The sequence below is a fragment of the Argiope bruennichi genome, chromosome X1 (assembly GCF_947563725.1).
Source record: "Argiope bruennichi chromosome X1, qqArgBrue1.1, whole genome shotgun sequence".
In the NCBI taxonomy this organism is placed as follows: domain Eukaryota; kingdom Metazoa; phylum Arthropoda; class Arachnida; order Araneae; family Araneidae; genus Argiope; species Argiope bruennichi.
This window is the reverse complement of record NC_079162.1, coordinates 59726127-59752283: the sequence shown is the minus strand read 5'-3', so window position 1 is coordinate 59752283 and position 26157 is coordinate 59726127. Positions and strand designations below refer to the sequence as shown.

Below are 26157 nucleotides of genomic sequence, written 5' to 3'. Positions count from 1 at the left end.
TTATTTATCAAATAAATCTGACAAATTTTGTTGTCATCCTTGCACACAGATTATCTTCTCTTTGATTTCAGTATTTGTGATGATTAAATTCTTTCAGCTCTGTATTGATTAATTAACCCAAGCAGCAAGAACACTTTTCTTAAATTCGTTATTAGGTAGAATCTGATAAAGACTCAAATTCTAGAAATTAAACTAACTCCTGTCAAACCAACAACACATCTAGTTTTTTTACGATTCTTCATTTTTTTTTCAACAATATTTATTTATAAAAAATTTTTATATTTTAGTTTTTATAATTTTATTTAATTTTCTTTATGTTTACTATGCTTTATTTTTTACGATTTTAGGTATGATTCTTTATTTATTTAGTTGTTTCTAACCTAGTGTAGACTGGACTACGTAAAAGTTCCTTCTGAAAAAAAGCAGGAGATTTGCTAGAGCTTTATTGCATATTTTAATTTCCTGCCTTGTATGTTTATTTGAAGTCGAAGAAATTTCCGCTCACATTCGCGACCATAAATACGTGACATATTTTCGTTTCGTGACTTGGACGAAACGGGAAGATGTCACGAGGGTAATAAGATCGCCACAAATATTAAATTTTTTCAGAGCTCATAAAAATATTGATTTTGAATACTCTTTCAATATATTAATGAGACAGATATAGATCCGAAGGTACTAATTTTACTAAAGGTACAAGCAAGAATTTATAGCTAAGCATTATGTACCAGAAAATGAAATAATCTTGAACCATTTTTATTTAACTTCATTTGTTTCATCTTTTCATATGGGTAAACGTGTAAATGAATTTTTACTCACTTCCTCATATCTTGAAACTGAAAATTTTGTATACAAGATATTCTCGATGACAATGCACTACTTTAGTTCCAAAACTTAATTCCTAGTCAATCATTAATAAAATTAAATTTTGATTCCGCATCAGTGGCGGCATCCCATAGGGAGTTTGAGACTCCAGAGACCTCAAAATTGACGATTAAAAAATAATTAAAATAAGAACATTCTGTTTGATACACAAATAAAACAGTGTTTTTAAAACTGCTTCTAAATAGATTTATTTTTCTTTGAATGATTACATTGAATTACAAAATTATTCTTTCTTTAAGTTTATTAAAACATTTTTAATATGCTATAACTATTCTTTAAATATAAGATAACAGTGTAAAATAATAGTATTGCTTATATATATGGTATTTTTTATGAAATAAGTATATGTTGAAGAGGAGTAGAAGTTTAAACCCGAGAATTACTGAGATTTCAAAAATAATCCATCAAATATCCGTCCATTTTGTTGGAGCTGAGCAATATTTTAGAAACTGCGTTCGTACAAGTTTTTTTTTTTTTTTTTTCACTTCAACAGAGCGAGGATTTCGACTAAAAGCATAAGCGCGCAATGATTCATCGCTATGAAATCAGCACCATCTCGTTCTTAGATTCGAACACCTCATCAGATTGTTCTCCCCCATTCCACTTACGTTTTAAGAATGGTATTGATTTTCTACCATTAAGTGTTTGCAACTTCTGAATTTCACAAAAGACGCATTAATCATCGTTAACTTTGCGACAAGTTCTGAACAATCATTACAGAACATTATTCGCATAGATGAACGTGGAAAAAATTGCAAATTAAATGCTCAAAATGCATGATATTGAAGAGAATACAGCACTTCACAAAGAATAAAAAACTTTTTTCTAACATGCCTGAGATGAAGGCTGTTATGAAAATTTCATGTATATCGGAATGTACAAAATTCATGTACAAAAACAACAAAAAAGTTTCATATACAAAAGCAATGATAAAATTACTCGATTTATGCATATTTTTATTTTTTTTTCATGCGAATTATACAATGAGAAAATTTAGCAATCATCAGAAAATTTGTCAGCAATATTTTAATGAATTGCCACTTTAAGACATCTTTAAACATGAAGAACCGTATCTGGAATATCTCGGTCATTCTAAATGCGTGTCAGAGAATAACATATTTCAATAACTGATATGTGAAGGTTAAATAAAATTTTGTACTCAAATACAGTTTCAAATATGTAGATTTTTATCAGATTTTACTTAAAATCCGTCCACAGAAGAATGTTTGTTCGTATTATGCCAACGAGGTAAATCTAAAATACATGAATTTTAAGTTATATGAACAGTATTGTATCGTTGATTTGTATCAAATTTCAGATAAAATTCGCCCTCAGAAGAATGTCTGTCTATGTTATATGAACGCGTTAAATTAAAAAAAAGTAACAAATTATATGAATGTAACGGGATATATGAATTTAATATCTTATTCAGGGCTTTGTATCACATTTGGGATAAAATCTCTCATCAGAAAGAATGTCCAACTGCGATATAGGAACGCGATAAATCTAAAATGCAACAAGTTACATGGGCGTAATTGGGCAAATGAATTTAATATCGTAATTGTAAATTTATTTGAAATTTTGTATAAAATCTGACCACAGAAAAGTGTTTGCCCTTGATATGTCAGAACCTTATACCTAAAAAGTAACTTTAATGTAACTGGGCATATAAATTTAATATCATAATTACAGCTTTGTATCGAACTTTGAGCCAAATCAGTTAAAGGAAAGTGGTACTGTCCCAAAATTCACATTCGTTACTCTTTTTTATAAAGCAAAACTGCAGCGAACAAGCACCAAATTGTATAATATGTATTGTATTTTTACATATATAAATTTCTGAATATTAAAATTAATAAAGGAAATTTACTTTTGTTTGGTTTAATTAACGTCCTATTTCAAAGCAACTACAAGGTTCCTTAGGAATGGTTCTGTTCTCGTATATTTGAACCGTAGTCAGATGACGAAGACGACTCTTTAACCAATACCTCTTCTCCCATAAATAATCTATTTAAACAATAACGGTTTCAAGCTATCAATGACCTGAAACTGAATACTTTTTAAAGATGTTTTTTATTTGAAGTTACGTCAGAGTTAAGTAAATATCTGAATTGTTATATTTTATTATAATAAAACAATATCAAAAATAAAATCTCTGATCAAACTACCATTGATGAAGATACTTTTTTGCAAAAAGAGGAATAGGATTTAAGTATATATATTAAATAATACAAGATTTAGCTAGTAGGAAAATTTATGAAAAATAGATTCTGCATTTACAAATATAACTATTATTTGTCTACCAATACATATTATTTTTTCGACGACACAGTCGAACTCTTTAAGTATCTTTACTCTTCAAACATAATTTGATTTCTCGAATTCAGAGTAGAGCAGAAAGGGGATCGAAAACGCTGTTCCGCCAAAGAACCGCTGTGAATTATTGCCTTTTACAAACTAACGTCGACAGTTAAACGTCCTCCAGCTGGTATAATAGTGAAGTTTGGGAAGGAAGATGCCAGCTTAAGTGTCGTCCAGTATGTTTGATCTTGTTCAGAATTAGTAGTCAAGTCCCAATGCAACTAATATCTTTGTTGATTGCAAATGGAAGGTTCATTTAACTAAACTTTGCATCCAGTTAGCGAATTTAAGTATAATTTATATGCACTATTTTTGTTTGTGATTATAATCTATAAATTTATATCTCTACGCGTAATAAAGGAGAGTGGGTGTGATAATATCCTTTTAAGACAAAAAAAATTATCGGTGACAGTATCTTTTTTTTTTGATATTTTTAGAACTTAATTATCAGTTATTCAATTAATTAAATTAAATTTGGATTCCCTACTGGTGGCGCCATCTTGAAGCAAAAAAATTAATCAATAGCTTTCTTTATACTTCTAATAATGAATTATGAAATTTGTTAAAATAAAAAAAAGATGTTAATGTTTAAAAGAAAGCAAAAGAAAATCCTATTTTTGTAATCCTTTAAAAAAAATTTTAAAATTTTTTATTAAATATTTTAATCTATTTAGTATATATGAAATAAGCAAAAATCATTTGATACTTTTATCCTTATTTTATAGAATGTTAAAAGTTTTTTCAGGAAAAGATATACCAATAGAGCTACATGCTTTTTTCTTATCATTCTTGATGTGACGAAGTATCTGAGATGCTAAAAAATTATTTAATAAACTTTTCTTACAATAGTAACAATTTTTAAAAGTTTAATTATATAATTTTTAAAAACAGTATTCATATGCCTTGTCTTTTAATCTTCCTGCACAAATAAAAAAGTGTTGTCTTATTTTATTTTTTTTTTAAATATTAGTTTATGAAACAAGATTGAACTATCAAGTTGAATTTAACATATGTTCTGAAAATCCGTTAAAAATACTTCAATGATAACTATTTTCAACAACGCTTGTTACTGTTTTCTAATTTTATACCCATCTTTCCGCCTTTTAATTTTCATTGCTCCTGCTGGTGTTGCGCGGAAGTTTAAAAAAAAGAGTGCCAGCTCCAGTGTTGTCTTCTTCATACGACCACAATTCAAAAATACAATCCTAGACCCAAAATAACCCTCGTCATTAGCATTAATCTAATCTCGGAATTAGCATTAATTAATTTCGGAATTAGCATTAATCTAACTAAATTAAATTTAACTAATATAGCTCTGCCCTGGTCAAATTTGTTAAAATGACGGTAATCTTGTGGCAGTGCCTCACTTTCGCGATTGGAGATTTGAGTTGGAAACTCAGGGGGGGGGGGATCGGAATATTTCGTGTATATGATACATGTTAAATTTGTCCCTATGGGTCAAATTTTCTCATAGTGATGCGACGTAAGGGCTTAAAAATATAGATACTGACTTGGTTGTTATCATTGCCACCTGAGTATGGTCCAAAATCACGTAATCCATCTCAATGCAACACTTGTGTTGCTTCAAAGCCTGGACGTTTATCAAAATATGAAATTAAATTACACTTATAAGAAGTTTGCTATTTGAAACACATTAATTATTATTTGTTTCTTTCAACTAAATGTGACCAAATGAGACAAAATAACCTGTCTAAAGGTTATGCAAGGTTTTTCCGAGTTCTATTTATGCATATTCTTCTTTAACTCGTTAGCCAATCTTTATTATATAGTTTTTATTAATCTTATTTATTGGCATTTATTAAACTTTAAATGCACATTCGTTGCTGCTATGCATTAATAAATTAAGTTGAAATTGAGATTCGAAACTTTTTTTTTAATATATAGGAAATTCTTATAAATTAACATGATTAAACGTCACAAAACCATCAGCTTATTTCCCGCATAATTTCTTTTCCCAATTTCAAATCATGCATCATTTTCATCACGTACTTTCTTTTTTCTAATCTTAGTGAAAGCATTAACACCCATTACCACTATTAGAACTAGTAGAAAATGACATTTCAAACATATGATTAAATGTCACAAAATAATCGATGCTGTCTAATCCGACAGCCAACGGACACAAGATCCTTAGCACTGAGGAAAATAAAAAAACGAAAGAAAACCGAAAAATGAGACCAAGGAACTTGAGCGTAACATGTGACAACTCAAACCGCAAGAATAAAAGTTCGGTCGGTGCATTTCAATAATTAAACGTTCGCTGACCGTAAAGTAGTTCGCTATATCAAAAGAATGTCCCTGTATTCATTATATTTTGTTTTCCCTCATGAAAATTACTTGAGTTCTTGATATTTGAGGCGTCACAGCTGTCATCAGATACGACTTGTGACTCGTGAGCTCAAGCAATTGTAATATTCTTTCTAGCACAGACGGTGCTTTGAAATATCTCGTTAAAATATTCTTTCTCCCCATACTGAGGTGTCATATTAGAAAATAACAAGAGGTAATATGTCACTAAGTGTAGCCTTTAACGGCCGCCCAAAGTGACAGGACACTTTGAAGGGGAGAAAACGCATATTTTATGCCTGTTCTAAAACTGAAAGAAAATTTCGTTCTTAGACTAATCACTTGAGGGTGATTTTGAAGTGAGTTGTTGCTTCGATGTCAAAGACCCTGTAATCGAAATTAGGATTCAGTCAAAATATTTAATACTACATTTGCTAATATTGAAATAGTTATTGTTAGGTATTTTGTAATAAAATAATTGTTAGGCCAAATTTTTAACACAATATTTATTAACATGCAGCCTATTTTATAAGATGTCAGAAAAAGAATACAGAATTGTTTATTAAAAAATCTCATCCTCTACATTGAGGTGTTATATTAGAAAATAAAAAGAAATGATATGACATTAAATGCAGAATTTAAGTGCTAGAATAACAGGGTACTATATTGTAGAAAATGCAGATATTTTATTAAATACCAAACCTCAAACATAAATTTTTTTCTTCTTTAGTCTTTAATTCTTTAGGATCATTTTCAGTTTAGCTTAATCTTTGTAAAACTCTGAAACAATATTAAATGTGTTTGAAACGTATCACGTCATTTTAAAACTTAATCAGATGACAAGGAAAACAATCGAGCTTTCAATTCCCTCTCCAAATTTCCATATCACACCAATGAAAGTGCACTTGACCGTCTTTGAAAATTTAATATGCACTGGACACCCACACAAGTCACAACTTTAGAGGACTTGGGTATTGAAACTGGAATTCTCCAGCCTTAAAACTAAACATTGTCAACTTTATTGGCAGTTTTGAGAAGCGTCCACTTTTAATGCCGAAGACCTTAATGTCAAATTAACTATGAGTACAAATAATAGTTTATAATTATTTCGATATATAGTTAAAACCTATATAGCATCAATTGGCACATAATATAATTTACTTTTTAAAATGACAACAAAACGAAGTTTTTTTTTAAAAATACAGAATTTTTTACTTCTCTGTGTCCAAAATTTGAAAAGAAGAATTTGCTAGAAACTTTTAAAAAATTAAACCAAAGACCATTCGATATTCGATTAAGACTTAGTCAATTGTCAAAATGCATAAAATGTTACGATTTAAAAAAAAAGCGATTGCAGTCTAGGAACATTATTGAGTTTCGCATTTTTTTTATTTACTTCCATTAAACGATGTCATGGGCCATATTTCAGGGACAAAAAATAAACTTGTTCCAAAATTTCTGATTTTTTTTTTCAGATAAATTATTTTTTGTTCAAAACATTATTCTCGCTTACCACGACTGGACAGACTAAGTAGAAATTTTTGTATCTATTTTGTGAATTTATTTATTTATTTTTCTCACCTACTTTTATGTATTTTTAAGTTTAATTATTTTTCATTTTTATTAAATTATTCATACGTGCATAATCCAAATTTGTATACCATGTAATTATTTTCTGCATCGAAATACATTAACTTTCAAGACATAGTATAAAATTTTCACGATAATGATTTTATTCAAATTCAATATTCTTTTTATTCACAATTTTGAAAATTATTTTCTATAGAAATGACTGAAATTTTAGAAGTGTAAATATTTGAGATCATGAAAAATAAAATAAATCAAAATAATCAATCATGGAAGCGTCCAAAATGATTTTTGCTAGAGATTTTAAGTTTTGAAAATCACTTACACCAATATATCTCCTTTTTTATTTCTTTGTGATACGAATTTCTGAGAAAAATTTAAAAAATGCTCACAATTATTATTATGATAATGAAAAATTTTAAATAAATCATAACGTTTCAAAATAAGTTTTGATCGAATACTAAGGTTATCTATTTTGTTAATATTTCTTATAGTGATTTGATCATGTTCTTTATTCATGCAATTTTAAATCTACAATGCAGTAATGTATTATCTAGTATGTTAATATATTTTATAATGAATTGATCATGTTTTTAATTCATGCAATTTTAAATCTGCATTGCATGTACGTAATATCAAAAATGTTAATATTTCTTATAATAAGTTGATTATGTTTTTTATTCATACAATTTAGAGTCTACATTGCATTGGAGATAAAACTTGCATTTCGAGTTAAAAATTATAGAATGAATTATAAAAACATTTCTAAATCAATTAATATAATATGAACAAAAAAGTATATAGGAGAACCTGAATTTATCATTCCGCACCAACTTTTTCAGAATTTTTAGCTATATTATCGTCATAAAAGATAGAAAATTATTTAATGCTTCTCAAATGGCACTCCTGAGAGCATTATCACAGAACTCAAACCTACAAAGAATACTCATTCAGTTTAGCCATTACAACGAACAAAATCTGTTTTATAATTCAACAAGTAAATTCGTATAATATGAACTGCCACATAAAATTTTGCCACCGAATTTTCTTTCTGTTTTAGTTTATAAATTTTTTTATGTATCAAAAATAAGTGATACTAAGTTGTAGTATTAATTTTATGAGAATAAAATTACCACTAGCAAAAATAAAGAGAAATTCCAACGTGAATAAAGATTTTTTAAAAAATTATCTTTCTCGTAATATATTTTCAAGGGAAAATACTTTTAAATATAAGAATTTGCTTTAAAAACGATTTTATAATATATTATGTTACATTTACAAAAAGAAAAAAATTATTCAACTAGTAAGCCTTCAGTCTTTACATTACTAAAATAATAAAATTGGTTAAACTGTAAAATAAAGCTTTTATGACTTGAAGAGCGATTGAAGTATTTTTTTCCAACTTTACAGCATTATTTCCACAAGGAAAATAATGAGAAATTTTATTGGGTTAGAAATAAATTGTTTCATTTATAAAATATCTTCAAATGAAAACGCTTTCAAAAATAATAATAACCGTTTCGATTAGAATAAAAAAGAAATGTTTATGATTTTGCAAATACGAAAAAAATAGAATTAATTTCCTGCATATTACAAAATTGAACAGTTTCAAAATAATTATCATGAAGAATAAAGTTTTCAGTATATAATAAGAGAAACAGAAATTTCCAGAAAAGTATCGCAATTATTTTTTCACAATTTTAGAGACTTTTCTACTTCATTTCTTTCGGAAATAAAAGTAGAATATTACCAAAATTAAATAGCATATTTTTGTTCAAAATGTTTCTTATTGATCATGAAATATTTTATATTGATAATATTACAAATTAATTTTTAATATATAATTTTATGAGAGCTATGGAGTTTATGAGTTTCTTTACTAATTAAAAAATTTTTACGAAAACTTTAACCTTCGTATTTAATGTTTATTTTCTCTTTTGAATTAATTTATAAGAAAATGGAAACTAATGCAAAAAATAAACCCAAATGAAAACTAAACGCAATTCTTACAAAAATCTTTCGAAAACACCATAAATGAATTTTAAATTATTTCTTACTTCATTTTGAGTCCGTTCTTCTTTGTGAAAAATATCATTTGGAGCCAGTGAAATAGAGTTTATCAAACAATATAGCAAATATAACAAATTAAATCATATAAAAAATTATTTATAAAATATATGGGAAGGAATAAAAAATTATAATATGTTGATATAGAAACTCACAGAAATAGAATACAGAAATGGATTAAAAGTATGAAAATGTTTTAAGCTGATAATATTTAATTTATTTCAAAAATAAAAAGGAGACATAGTTATTTATTATTATAATTAAATTTTGTTAGAAATTATATTTTAATAAACATCACCTTCACCGATCTCATCAATAAACATGAATCGAAATTTTAGCCCATAAGTTACCAAACATAAATATGGATAAAGCGTAATTTTATCACATCGACGCAGCAAACACCAGAATATGCATAGTAAAATTTGAAACAGTACAAGCGAAATCAAATTTCAAACAAAAATAGAAAACTATTCATTTACATATAAGTTAAACCGTATTACATATATCCATGCGCGTAGAGATGGAGAATGTAAGTTAAAATACAAAAGTGCATAAATAGAAAACATGTCATAGTTATTACGAGAAAATACTTCACCAACTATGGACAATATAAAAGCTAAATTATTTAAATAACCGATACAGCTACCATTGGTATACACAGTAAATCTTATATTAATCGTACAATTTTGAAATTCAAATCAATTCTATTATAAAATACTTTATCAACTCAAGAGAAAATTATGTAATTACACCTAATATCTCTACTTACTATTAATATTTGGCTTAAATGGCAAAACGATAAAAAGCTGATCAATCTTCTTTAAACCAAGAATACTGGGTAACTCGTTTTTTAGTTATTAGCTATGAGTCCATCTCTAAAATACACATGAAACTTTTGAGTAGCAGTTTCATTTTCCAGTAATAACTCTCCCTTTCACACACTTAGTTTTGCAGAATTGATTTGATAATTTTTTACTCCTTCAACTCTCTTCTAATTTCTTGGACGTCATAAAAAATTTAAACTTGAATTAGTCTCGGATTTTTGTCTAAACCGAAATATGCATAAAAGATTTTATTAATTTAAATAAAGAAACAAAAGAAAAATATTGTAAATTAAGAAATGCTGTATATATTTCAAACGGTTCTCTACTCCTTTTATTATTAACACGTTTAATGTATTTTCATACAAATTAATTTTATAAGATCCTTTGCAATATTTTTTTTTAATTTTGATCTAATCGCCACATAGCCATTAAAATTTTTTTACTAAACACAATCAATAAGATATGAGGGACACTACTAGTAATTAATTTCATCAACGTAAATTACGAATTCAATCATTATTAATAGCAAATATCTTTCTAATAGTTTTAAGATAACCATTATGCTATAAATTTTAAAAAAATCTATACAGCTATGTAGAGCTATTTTCTGATCTATATTCACTATTTTTAACTTAAAAAGTATCATTTTTAATTTAATAGTAATAGAAAGCCAAGAGAAAAGGAACGAAAGTTTTCTAGGTACTTTTCTCGAAAGTTTGCTCTCTATTTATTAGAGAAAATGAGATTTTTTTAAAGCTTCCTCATAAGATTTAAAGTAATGTTGAGAAACATTTATTATATTAGAAGATTTTCATACTGATTTACCTCATAATTGTAAAAGCAAAAGAATCAACCATTTACGTTATAATAAATAAAATCGAACATTCAATAAAACAGAATTACAATATATTATATTTGTAAAAATTATAGTTTTAAGATTTTTTCTTTACATAATTTGAAACTGAAATTCAATTTGAAAATTTATTTCATTTAATTTTATTCAATACAATAAAAATAGTATTTTATTAGATAGGTAAAAAATATATTTATAAATACCAATACATATATAATAATACCATTACATATTTAATATAGCGGCAAATATTTAAAAAAAATTAATTAATTTAAATTTAATCTTTAATTTCACCGTTTTAGTGCAAAGAAGCGGTATCGCACACCTTAGCACTCAAGCAGTGTTGTCTTTTTTGTAACAATGCAATATTTTTTATCTAATTAGTTGATTACTTTTATTAATTTTTTTTCCAAACGCGCGCAATCAACTCCGCCTTTTTGGTATAAATCCAAAATGCTTGTTCAGACGTCACGGCGAAGTCAATGGAACTCTAAAAGTATATTGTTTTGAAAATACTTAATATTTTCTATTTCGTTAAACATTTTTACTTCGATTTTTACGTAATAAAATTATATCATATTTAATTTATGTAACAAAATATTTAAATGTTCCAGTATTGTTACTGAAATCAAATGACCATGATTTCTCGCAGAACTAATAAATACTCTTAATTTTTTTCTCATATTAATTAACAAAATTTTATAGCCAACCCATGTTGCGTTTATAAATTAAGTGAATTGTCTGAATTTTTTTATAGATTATAATATTATTTGAATTTCTTTCTGTAGATTATAATATTCTTTTAACAAAAGTATATAAAATTCCTTTAGAAAATACATTAAAAAAATTTCAGTGAGTAAAAACTTTTTATTCATTTGTAACATTTTTTTCTTTTTCCATTTCCAAAAAACGAAGCATGAACAAAATGGTCATTAAAAAAAAACAAGAAAAAAAAACTTTTTGGTTTGCGCATATATTATATGCAATATCAGATAGCAAAATTTAGTAATTAATATGCCAAGAATGGTTAATTTATTTTTAAACAACTCTATTACTTTTTCTCAATTTGGCTGTTTTTTAAAATTCATCTTAACTTATTGAATGTAAAAAAAAAAAAAAAAATCCAGTTTTTCTATTTTCTCACAAATTTTCTAGTACCATTTTTGACATTTATATGACTTTGATAAAGGATTTCAATAAATTTATTACATGCTCTATATTCATCAAAATCTTATAATTGACAATAACAATCATACACGCTAAAGATATGCTAATTTTTTTATAAATAATAATTAAGTTTTCTCAAAATAATTTTACAAAACAATTTTAAAACTTTCAACAACCCGACAAATCTAAAAAGAAAACTTATTAACCAATTACAAAAGCGCTTCGAAAACTTTTTACAACTTACTTCTGCGTCTTCCAAAACATCCTGGAAAAAGTTCTCTCTATAATTGAATGCTTAACGACTTGAAACAACTTTTTCCTTCTCGCAGATATCCCCCGGACAAAGTTCTTTGCAGGAAAGCGACAAATACACAGGTCTCACATGCCTGTGCGAACAACTGTATGAATCCAGAGAAGCAGGTGAAATCGGCACTGGCACTTTTCCAGGCTGTGAGCGCTACTTGTGGTTAGTTGGGAAGTGACTTCGCGCTCGTATCCCGAGTCAGTGGGAGTGAGAAGCGCTCCCTTTCGGCCGGGCCGGAACGCGTTCTTTTCTGCAAATGTGTTCGCGTGCGCGATTGGCTGAGTGGAGTGAGGAAAAGTTAACAAATGTTTGTGCCACGTGCGGATGGACGATCTATCTTCACCGTATTGCATTCTGCCTTTCAGCCGTCGGCAAAAGTGCCAAATGGGTTGCGGACAACATAATTGGTTTTTGCCGACGCGATCATTCCACAAGATTGGAGCTTTCAGACACTGAATACACTCACCCCCAATGCCACAAGGGGGAAAAAATTACTGATTTGAATTCGAATCGTGAATTATTTATTTAGTCTGTATTTTTTATAAAATATATTTCCGAAAAATAAGTAAATGAAGAGTTATCATAAATAAATAAACAATGCAAATAAGTAATTAAATAATTCAACGTGCCTTTTATCTCCCGAAAAATGAGCAATGCCAAATCAAATTGAGAGGAACTTCTAATATGTTCATTTTAGCATAAATTGAAATTTTCTAAATACTTTAAACTTCCAATTATCCATGATTGTTATTCCTAGAATATTGTTACTTCAATCACAAATTTAAAAAAAAGAAGGGAGTTTTAAAGCGTTAAAATGCAAGTGTGCACCTTTTTCCCCCCTTGTAAAATAGTTTAAAACAAGTTTACAAATGCAAAAATATATAGAGTTATAATTGCTTGTGTAGGTTCTATTGTAAATAGTAATTATTCAAAAGCATTTTCCTGTTAATTTTTGTCATTTCTCATTTATCTGTAGTTACTGCTCCACGCAATCCAATCGGCAATCGGCAGTTGGTAGTATGCTGAATTTCTTTCTTCATACTATTTAATCCAAAGAAATCTTTCAAAACTCTAATTTACTTCTCTTTGATTAAAAGATCGAATCCTTATTAATCCATTTCATTAAAAAAGAATTTTTGCTGAATTGCAAATGAACTGGACGACATTTAAAATTTCGAAATATCGAGATAGCAGACATTCTTGTTAAACGCTATTCAGAAAATAAATGAATTACCAATAACATATAAATTAAATTTCACTTTGTTTATCCTTAATCAAACCAAAACGATTATTCATGTCATTTGTCATTGATGTAACTTATTATTTTATTATCTCCTCAAATGTGTATAAAAAGATAAGAATTTAAACACCACTACTCCCCAAAGATAATTGTATAAAAAGATGAATTCGTTATATTTTTCCGATTAAATATAAAGCTGTATTTGAACGTCATTAATATGAAAATTTAGTGTTGTTTTTCTCTCCAGTTTGAGGGAAATTATGACCCATCCCATTAATTCTTGTGCTGATTACTAACAAATAAATTTAAATATCTAAAAATAGGAATATGCTTTTGGTATAATCTTTTAGATAAGTGATTTCTTTAAGATTCTGCATACTAGTATCACCAAATATGTATCCTCTTAAAACAACTATGCATATTTGCTTCTACTGAAAGAGGCAACGCAATTATTCAAACAAAAAACTGCTGTAGTTCTACCGTCATCAGGTTTGAAACAAATTCCATCTGAAATAAATGCAATATACTCTTACCTTTACGGAACGGACACCATGAAATGCAAATACATTCCTACATTTTCTTGCACTGTAAGAAGGAAAATACAAAATGCATCACAGAAAAGAAGAATGGTCAATAATCCGTAATAAATAACCGAAATTATTCCACGTTAACATCCTCAATCTTTTCACAGTTTTCAGAAACTGTTTTGGCTTATGTAAACTAGCTTTGATGTCTTCGTTCATCGTAAAACTGTAGATAAATAAACATATGAGGCAGCAGGTGGTTTTAACATCTGCTAAATGCTTGAAAAATCTTTGTGATGAAAGACCGTTCGATGTTTCAAACTCTGCGGAATTTGGGCATTCAAATTAGATGCATTCAAAAGTACAAATTGCTGCATAAACAAAGTATGTATGCTTAATCCGTGTACCGTTGAACTATTGAAATCCACAAAAGTTTGCTTTAACTTTTTTCCAATTCTGTCTATAAAACAATATTCAAAGAAAACTTTGAAAAAAGTTTGTACCGTTAGAGCAATTTCCCATGGTTCTAATTAAACATGTTATTTAATGTAGTTCTAATAAAATTGCAATTTATCAAAAATGAACAAAATAAGTTCCGAAATTGAATTTTAAATAAGTCGTGTGAAGATTACATTTTTGTTGAATAATTTTTAATTATCTTCGAAAAGAATCCGTTGTTAGTATACAAATGGAGATAGATTTAAAATCAAAATTCATTGATATTGAATAGCCTTGATTGAAAACGAAGTATTCGAAGATGTCTGTATGAAACCATGTGCATGTATAGAAATACTTATTGGCACAAAGTATAAAATGCAACTTCTGAGTAAAAATAAAAATATTAAAATATGCAGAATTACTTCCATTTTCTTTCTGTCAGTTCCAGACAGAGTAAACGTAAATAAGATCCCTTTCAAAATAAAAAGAAAAAAATGCTAGGTGTTTTATAGGATGGGGGCCATTTTATTGTAATAAAGCCTTTTTTTAATATATGTTACTTTCCGAAATAAACCATATATGTGTAAAATTCGAAGATTTATTTTTTATTTTCTGCATGCATAAATATAGACGCATTTTATTTGATGTCTGATAACCTATCAGTATACATGCTTAATAAAGGCATAACTGAATGCTCTTTCTTTTTCAAACACTTTTATTTAATTTCGCTTGTTTGTATTTGTAAAAATGGAATTGAGTAATCAATTTTTCACTGATTTTTTAATGTAACATTAATTTAAAATTTTGTGCTCTAGTGTTTTTATTTTGATAATAATATCGTATTTTTAGAGTTTACTTATAATTTTATTGGTTGATTTAATTAATTTTTAATACTATAACTGTGATGCTACTTCTTAATGACTTCCAAAAAAAATTTATTACATATTTCATAATATTTATAACGATAAATTATAAGCTGAAAACTAAAAGAATAGAAAATAATTAGAAAACTTTTTTTCTCTGTATTGCACTTATAAAGGAGTGTCTTAAAAAATTTCAATTAAATTCATTATCTCAACGAAAAGAAAGCCCTATTGTTCAAAATTTTGAACTTGCGAAAACACTTCTTAAAATAATAAATTGTCGGAATATATTTAAGAAAAAATAGAGGAACACCCATAATAAAGGTTCAGAAATCGCTTCGAATGTATTCGATGAGCCTAAATTAAGCGTAAAAGATAAACTTGGCTCATACTCGGCACAAGTCTGCCAAGTGTTTTAAACAGAAATTAGCCAGATGCTACCTTACAGACAGTTGCTAATAAACTGTGTCAAGCGTTCGTTCATTGCCCAAGCTTTGAAATCAAATGGCGATATAACTACCATTAGTGAAACAAGTGATTTATATTACCAAGAAAATCTACAGAAATGTGGCAACTAGAAAAATTACAATAATTATTTACATAGAGAAGGAAGAGAAGATTTTTTCTCTCAAAATGTTAGTGTATTAGTTTATTATTATTATTATTATTATTATTATTACTAAATACTCCTAATAGGACTGGTGAAGTGAATAAAAATTTAGAGTTGGTATTTTTTCAATAATGCATTTATTGACTTAAACGACACTAAAGATTATTCTTTACATTATTTAAAGCATTTTTAATTGGAAAAAATACCTATGTGATGAAAAATGCCTAAATGATTAACCATTAGGTTACGATAAGAGTGGTTGATCACACTGTAAAAATAAGTGGTTCAGTGTTTAAAACAATGGTTATTATAAAGCTTTTTTTTATGAAAACTCATCGAATCGTATTTTATAAAATACCTCTATCCAATTTTTTGATAAAAATGCTAGGGAAACTTTAAACAAATTTATTGGTTCTGATTATATATGTAAAGCGCTTGTTTTTAAGGAATAGGAGGAGTTATAAATTTATCAAGAAGCTGGAGCAATGATTTCCATATGATGAAAAGATAAGGAAATGAGGGAATGAAGAGTTTCCCCTTTGAAGAGCACGAAAGCAGATAAAAATTTATGAGCTTGTGAAATATCTTAGTATGGAAATAAATCTGGAGTTGTAGCAATTTGCTCTCGGAATTAGCCTGTCTTTATTTTTGACTTAGAACTGTCTGTCTGTCAGGCTAAAAAGTCTAAAAAGTTAGTCTAGTCAAATTTGATGTTGAATTATGATACTTCCGGCAAATTTCGCAAGAAAGCAATTTTTTGAAATGTTTTATAGCAGATAAAAGTTTAAGCAAATAATGCATCGCACTAAATCCTTTCAATTCGAAAATGGCCTTCGAAAGTTTCATATATATATTTTATATATTTCATATTTTTAATATGTATTTTTCAGATAAATTCAGAACGTTTTATATTTTTTTTTCATGTAGGGCACAGATGAATTTTTTTTTATAAACGCTGATGTAGAAAAGCTGATAATTATTAAAATTATAAATTTTAACAAGCGTTTAAAAATCTTTCTTTTCAGTATATCTGATATTTAAATATATATTTTCTATTAATACATAATACTTTGGAAACAAAAAAAAGTTCCTGTGTATAAATGCAGGCTAAACATAGTGTCACATTTTTTAGATGTTTAATAGTGAAACAGTAAAAGATAATATTAGCATTTAATAAAAAATGGAGTAAAGATAAAACTGCCTCTGGACTGCCTTAAATTTGGACTTTGCTCTTAAACAAAACTTTGTAAGTTAAAATAATAATTAGAAAACAACTTTTAACATCAGTTTAATAGCTTATTAATCTAAAATGATATAAGATCAAATAGAAATTTTAATTTTTGCTATAATAGTTGTTGTTGTGTTGTGACTTATGGCACTTTACAAGCCCGCTGACAGTTATCTGTCAGCGATTTAAGTCGAGTGAGTGTCCCATGTTTTTTCAGTAACGCCAACTAGGCCCAAGAGTACGATTTAGCTACTTCATGCGTTATATTCTCTTGCACAACCCCTTTTTATAGGGGGGGGGACAGCTATAACAGTACTTCACAATTACGAAGTCCATCCCTAAATTGCCATATTTTATTTTCAAAGCGGCACTATAATCTTATTAAACTAAACTAATGCCAATTATTAGTCATGCACTGTACTACTAATTAGTCTATCTATCACCGTTAGTTTAGCTTATTTTCTCACAATTTGTTTCTAAAAATTCATGATTTTATCGCATCTAAATGAATACAATACTTTTAACTAGAGTAAAATTAAATTGGCAGATCTGTAACTCTTATTTTAAAGATACAAGCGTTTTGTTAAAATTAATTATTTCTTATATTAAAAAAATTTTACAAGTAATTCAAAATTTTAAAAACTGCAACTTTTTTTCTTGTGCAGGTGTTTATTATTTAATTTATTTAAGAAAAATTTATCTATTCTAGAATTAAATTAAGTGACGAAAGATCTTCAGTATCCAGCTAATTGTTGCAATTATCCAAACATTAAACTTTTTACTTCTTTACATTCTAATGAAGTTTTTTCAATGAACTATCGCATTAAAAAGCCTTTAAAACATTAAATCACTACAAAGCATGACTAAAAAAAAAATCTCCACCTGCCACAATTTGGTCTATGCCTCCAAGCAAAATATATTTTATCCCTAGCAATACTTTACAGAAAGATTCGTCATCTTATTTCTGAAAATTTTCTCCCCCTCTGCAATCTTTTTAAAGGAAAATTCAAAGTTCATTGACTTTTAAAAATTTATTATTTTAACGTCTGGATTTTAAATCATATGATTCATTTTTATGGGCGGCGTCATAAGAGCACATAGGTGGACAAATCCACTTCCGTGCTAGAATCTTTAATATTTAAAACTTAAGTTTGGAAGCTATATATTCAACGTTGTATAATTCAAATACATTCCGTTCTTTTACAGTTAGAAATACTTTTCAATAATTTTTGTTCCTGGGCTCATGAAAAATCGGTTTGTTTGATGATTTGCAGTTAGAAAGAGATTTATTAAACAATGTTAATTAAATATTTTACTTTTTTATTTAATTGAAAGAAATGCTTGTAACATTTTTTCAAGCAAAAGAAATCGCATAATGTAGTGTTGATATAAGCTTTGTCAATTTTCCAAATAAAAATTCTTTTTCAAATTATTAATAGTATATCATCAACAACATCTTTTTAAACGAGGAATTTATATAGCTTTAAATTTAGTGTTTTTATTCCAGAATTTATATGTTAAAATACGAATTTCTTCAACCATGCTGTATTAGTATGTAAAAATTATTGGTAAATTTACATTCGCCTTTCTCTTTTTCTTTAACTTTATTTTGAGAATGGATACAGTTGTTTATGCTATATGTAATTATTTCTTATTGTTATTGTATAGTACATTTTTTCTACATTATTCTGTTTACTGTGAATACTAGTCTCTGTATGCTAACAGCAGCTGTTATTGTATATTTTATGATTTTATTATACTGTCAGTGACGGCTTATTTTAGGGAATTGCAGAGTCGTAGTATTCTCTGATATTATTTTCAAATCTTGTATTTTCAGTTTAGATCTTATTTGCTTCATTTTCCATTCGAGATTAATAAGAATGAAAAAATAATAAATTCTAAATAAGAAGCAGAAAAAGAATTTAAAAAAAAGTACGACATAGGATTGACTTTAGAAAGTATCAAAATTCTTTCACTGAGTCAAACTTAATAATACATAAATCATATTAAATTTTAGATCTATACGAAAGCTTCAAAATTCACTCAGAGCTAGGTGATGCACTGGGAACAGAAAAGCAGTGTTCTCTACTTTTGAACTTAGCATTTCCTAAACCGCATCCTTTTCTTTCTCTGGTTTGATACTTGGACAACTGGTACTCTTTTTCTTTTTTCTTATTTCCATCTCATATTCACTTTCACTGGTTTGATTTGTTTTCGCTTTCTGTTCTTATTAGTTGTTTTTGGTTTGGTTTTCATTTTCATGCTGCGTTACCAAAGACGCATCTGAATTAATACATATTATTCTTTTTCCTTTTCATCATTCGTCAATAAAACATGCATATATGACCTATTAAAATATTATTTAAATTATTAAAAGTACACATTTTCAACTATTTAGAAATAAAACTATGTTTTAAAAAAATTGTATTTCAATTGCATTCTCAGTAGGTATAATGCTGCTCATTTCTAAGCTAAATAGCCATCATTTTTTATTGCATTATTTTTTTGCTTCATGTTGTTTTTGTTCATTTCTTCCCTTCTTTTATTATCTTTATTATTATTTTGTTTTTTAATACTATTTAATTATTAATCAATAGTTAACGCATAGAAGGCTGATTATTGATTGCTAACTTCAGAACTTTTGTTATTAGAATTACTTAATTTTAGCATATATTTTATGAAGTATCTTACCTTGAATAGAATAGATGCATTTCTCTTATCGACTAAGTTTGGTGATCTTCAGATCGCTTAATGGCAAAAAATGTGCATGTCCATATGGAAAGGTCTAATTACCAAATATTATTATTAGCCCTTATTCCAGGAAGTTTCTCTTGCTTCATTTTTAGTTGAGCGTCTAGTTAAACAACAAGCGCCTAAATTTAAAATTATGTTTGTTAAAAAAGATATTTATCATAGATTGGAAAATATTTTTCATGTTTTTTTCAACTTCAGAAAATATTGCTTTCCTTATTTTTGAATGTTTCTGTCAACAAGGAAATTTTGTGCCACAAATATTGATCTGTGGAAGATAATTTATTAAAAAATTGATATTACTTACAAAATTTATTATTACTAATAAAATCTTGTATTAATTATAGAATCTGACATTATTTATAAAATAAATCATTGCAGTGAAATGTAAATGAAATAAGAATGCAATCAGGCAAACCAAAATGTAATGAAAGATCTAAGTGTACTTGTCAGATTTAATTTATTTGTGAGATTCAATACTCCGCAATAATTTCCAGAAATGAATCTTTTTTTTATGATTATTTACGATTCGCTCTAAAATTTAAAAAATTTAATTTTCAAGTTCAAAAAATATTCTCATTTATTTATACAGTCCATTTTATTCACTAATCAATTGCGTTTATTAATACCATTATTCAAACGAATGCTAAACTAAATTGTAAAAAAATTTTGAGAAAAGTTAAAAAATACAATGGAATCCTTTTTGACACGATTCCGTACTGCACGACGAAAAGGTTCTCCGTCTCTATCAGACGATTTTAAATTTTTTATAATCTTCGATTGTTTATTTTGAAAAGCAGATGTGTGCCCTCACCTGTTGCTTGTACATGAAAATTGAAGCTGACCGTTTAGAAAAAAAGTATCGTTACACGAGTAATATGCACAGCTGCAAATTAGAGACGTATTTGAATTTACATAAAATCGTCTGTATAATTTGATTTCCGATTATGAATTACTTATGTCCAGTTTCTACGAGATTCCACTGTATATTTAATATCTATCCATCTGGAATAAATTTCGAAATATTCCGTCGTAAGTATTTCATATTCATTCCAAATCAAATTAAAACCAAACAAAAAATCATCTTCTTTTACTTCTGTTTCATTGTTTTGGGTTTTCACTTTTAGCGCAAAAACTTTTTCTCATGTTTTCGGTTATATTTTCAAAAGAAAAAAAAACTATCGATTTGAATGTTGTGTTAAATTAGAGCATTTTATCTTATTTTATTTTTTGCGAAGGATTATCTATTTTTTTTTCTGTGACTATGATGAAGAGGAAAATATTGATCCATATTGATCCAGGCCCCTCTGCCCACAAAACTCGGTTTCACTCCTCCCCTCCCACTCATCCCTAAGTTCCTCACATCGAATTTTTCAACTTCAGAGGAGGATATTCTTCCCTTGATATATATATAAATGTATAGACATCCTTAAAAGCACTTTAGTTCTTTATTTATTTGCTCTCTTCTTCTTCTTCTTCTTTTTTTTTTTTTTTTTTGCTTTATATTTCTTTCCTGGAAGTTTTAGGCTGCACGCATACTTTTTTAAGTCAATCAAAGAGAAAATTTAATGCACTAGATAGTCTACTGAGTTGTTTCATTCAGTTTTTTTTCTATGTGTTACGTTTATTGATACATATCTATTAATTAAAAACCTCAATGAGTGTTTGATAGAATAAAATATGGTGTGGAAAGTATCAAAAAATAGTAGCAAATATTTATTTACAATATATTAATCCTTTTCAGAGGAATTATGTAGAACTGCTTCATAAAAAGGCTAAAAAGACTAAATCTGGTAAAGGCATTAAAGCAAATTTAGGTTTGTATTATCACAGTAAAAAGGCTTAATTTGCTGTAATTTAACATGTTACTTGCTGTAATATAAAACTTAACATGTACCATGTTAACATATATGGCATGTTATATGTAAGTATGTATTATTTTTTATACAAAAGAAATAGTCGTAAAATACGTCATGCAATGCATTCTGTATGCACTGATAACTTACAAAGCGTAACACAAATAGCTTTGCTTTATTTCTTTTTCTTTTCTTGAATATATTTTCAAGAATTCCAGTATATTTTTTTAAGAAAATCAAAGAGAAAATTTAATGTACTTGATAATCCACTGTGATGTTTCATACATAGTGATTTTATTTATTTACATTAGAATAAACAAATATATATTAAAAATTAATTGGAAAAATCAGTGAATATTTGTTTACATTTTTGCTAACACCTTTGGCGAAATTATGCAAAATTGATTCATGTGATAATTTAAAATATCTAAGATAAGCTTAGAAAACGATTTTAAGTCTATTATAAAGCAAGAAAATGATTTCATGTCCAATAATATGTTACTCAACATTTAGAACATGAATAAGGTTTTATAAGAAAACTTTATTAAGGAAATGCAATGTATAGAACTATACAGTGCTTTATCCTCAAAGCTTAATATTTATTGTACTCATATTACTTACTTTTCATTTTTCCGTATAGTCTACCATGTTTTCTAAGCGTAGCAATTTTAATTTATATTCCCTTTTGTTAATTTAAATTTCTGAATAAAATGCGAAAGAAATGTCTTTAAAATAAACAAATATAAAAAAGGAAATAGCCGTTTTTATTTTCCTTTCTGGAAAAAATGTATAAAATTGTTTCATAAAATAAAACCTGAAAAACTAGTGAAGTTAAAAGATTGAAAGAGGATTTAAGTTACTAATGCCATTGTAAGACTATTTTAATACTTAAGAACACATCACACTGTAATATATTTATCATGTTTTGAAAAAGTTCATATTCACTTAAGGCTCAATAAACATTTGTATAATATATTCTGTGCATTTCACAAAGTGCTACGAATTTGCATTAATTTTATTTATTTATTTTTTCTTGCATTTATGGCGAAATGATATTATTTCATTCGTATTTTTTATAAAAATAAAGAATGAATGAATAAGAATAAGAATAAGTAAAATTAATGATTCAATAAGATAAATTTCCAGCCATATTCCATGTAAAATCAGGATCATTAATAAGTCACATAGGCTTGTTTGTAGTATGCAGTGTCATTGACTGTACAATAGATTCTATGAACAATAACATATTGAAGTACATTAAAGAATTGTATTCAAACTCAAATAATATTTTTCTCTTTTTAAGTGCTTAAGTTATATATACATGAAAAAATTCAAGCATAAAATTCTATTTTCCATTTGAATCAGCGCAGCGCAAAAATCATTGCGTTCGTTAAAATCATTTTAAATCTTATTTCGTGAAAAATAAATGCATATTTATTAGATATTTTGAAATAAATAAATACATATTTATTAGATATTTTGAAATAAATAAATACATATTTATTAGATATTTTGTAATAAATAAATGTATATTTAGATATAAAGTTTGAATATTTTGAAATTGGTTGTAAAATTAATACGGTGATGGCAGAAATATTAAGAAGTGAGTCAAAAATCAAATTTAATTTAACAGCTTTTAAACATTAAAAACTTTGAATGCCTCTAATTTTACCAAGAGAAATTTTACCGTGCAGCAAGTGCTTAATAAAGTGTGAGCATGGTCCTTTTTACAAGTGATTAGTATTCGCTTTTATGTTTGATTTATTTTTGAATACAATATTATTCCGTCTTTGCAATATAGCCGTTTACTAATTTTTTTATTGATAGAGTTTATATTTCAGATAGAGATATTTTATTCAGATAGAATTTAAGCATCAATTAATTAATGTAAGTGGTTTTCGCAATCAACATTTTCTGACGATGTATTTGGTTCATTAAAGAGAGTAAAATGCGAGTTAATACAATATATTTTATTTATTTATGTAAGCCACCTGTAAATTATAGTTCCCATACATAAATAAAAAATCAAGTACAGTGTGTTTAAACGACTATAAATAAATAGTTACGTCATATCATTTAGAGAAGAAAATATGTAAATTATGAAAACAACAAATAAAAATATCTCTATCTTCGAAACCATTCGTTCGGAAGAGCTTCGATTTGAATTGATTTATTTCTTTTTCTGAGAAAAGAATTTCTGATTTATTTTCCTTTCTCTTCTCAAAAAATTGAGGATTAGCAGTTTTACACGGTTGTGTGTTCCCAATAACAATACAATATTTTATTATTTTCAAAATTTAAATACCAAATTACGTTTTTATTTATTTTGAATTTTCGTCTTTAAATAATCCCTTTAATCCTTATTCCTCTAAAAGCAATTGTAAGCTGTTCTTACAGAAAATAAGACACTATTCAAATACAGAAGTTTAGCTTACACCTAAATTAATCATATTTTAAGAAAAGAAAAGAAAATGTTACAAAAAGACCAGAATTTAATTATAATACTGAATTAGGAAAAACGTTAAATACTAGAAACATGAAAATAATAACCGTAAATGCAATTTTAAAGCAAAAAGTAAGTTTTTAACCAAAACTGGAGATCAAAATAAAAGTCGTAAACTTGGATTCACTAAAAACTACACAGGAAGAAAGTTGAGCAATAATTAATATTAAGAGAAAAATAATCTAAAATTTACTACAGAAGAAATAAAATATCTTATGAATGTGATTATAATGGCAATCTATTGAGATCATTTCTATCTGTGTTTCACACTTTTTCAATTCTTGTTTTGATCTTCAAATTTTTGATAAAAAATTATTTTCTACTTTTTGCTATATTTTTAATTGTGTAAAAATAATTTTAGATTTAATTTTACTGTCTCTCATAAATATAATTTAATTGCAAAGTATAGAGCGCTTGAATATAGAAAAATGTTTGAATTTTTGCTGAAAGTTTTCTTTGTAATTATAGTTTCCATTTATCATTCAGCATTTGACAGCAGTTGTAATTCTATAACAATGTTGTCAATTGTACCGCCTATAGTAACGTATATAATACCATAGAATAAATAATATAATACAAATACCAAGTGTTAAACACCATGTAATTTGCTGAAATGAATAAAATCCTTTAATAAAAGAATCTAGATACAATAGTTTCATGCTTTCCATGCGTTAATATTTTAAATACCATTTAATAACACAAACAAACAATTCTCTTTTCATTTATCTGTTTAGAATCGTAGTATGAGCTAAATTCTTAAAAAAATGACAATTGAAAAGAATGTTATCAAATTGCATAAATATTGAATAGCTAACAAAAAAAGGCTCTACTTGCTCTTTTCAGTTATCATTGTCAACAGAAAACCTTTAAATAGTATTTTTTTTAAAAGATTGACATTTTAGAAAAAGTATTTTCCGTTAGTTATTCTCAATTAAAAGATAAATTTAAAATTCTTCATGCATAAAACCTTTCTTATAAATTTTTATATCTTCACTTAATTTTTTTTTTATTTTACTTTTCAGAAATAATTTCTTTTCTAATTTATTCTTCATTCATTTTTAAGTGTTTTCTCAATTTCATTGATGAAAGATTAAGAGCAATTAAAAGACGTTTAAATATATTCATCTATCATTTAAATGGCCGTAAAACGAGAAAAAAAATGTCGTCTGAAAGGGCTGAAAAAAAATCAGAAAGAATTGTATTGTTACAATGTTTATCAAGTAAAAAGATATTTTCTCTTTAGAATAAAACTTATTGATTTCCATAAAAAAAATAATGTTATCTGCTTTATGTATCAAAAGGAAATGAGTAGTTCTTATTTTATTTAAAGCTTTGAAAATGAATAGGAAGGAACATTTTCCACGTCGAAAACATTTGTTTCTCAATCGTAAAATTTGATTTAGCATGAAAAATTTATAGAACTCATTTACACCTTTATAGAATTATGTACTAATTTACAGATAAGAATTGGTGAAATAATATTTATATAAAATAATTTATTATTCGTACTGAATAGAAATTCAGCTATTCGATTTAATGATGTTTTGTCGATAATGGAAGATAATATATATATATATATATATAGAGAGAGAGAGAGAGAGAGTTAGAAAAATTGCACTTTTCAAGTACTGATAAAAACGTTTAATGTAGAATTAACAAGTCTATATAGTTGTACTGCAGTACTGCAGTAGATGCCGCTTGTAGCGATCACTTTATGTTCAAACAATCTGAATTATCAATACATCCAAAAGGTTTTTTTAAAATAATACATTTCTATAAGTATACAAGA

General features: G+C 26.9%; 1 protein-coding gene across 3 annotated transcripts in view; it reads right to left on the bottom strand.

Moving 5' to 3' along the window:
* Positions 1-12545, bottom strand: part of LOC129959468 (leucine-rich repeat-containing protein 70-like) — a 212969-nt gene extending 200424 nt beyond the window's left edge. For all 3 annotated transcript variants that reach the window (XM_056072308.1, XM_056072307.1, XM_056072309.1), the window contains exon 1: positions 12296-12545. The gene's annotated coding sequence lies outside the window, so the exon portion shown is untranslated. The remainder of the gene's footprint in view (positions 1-12295) is intronic.
* Positions 12546-26157: the final 13612 nt, after the last annotated feature.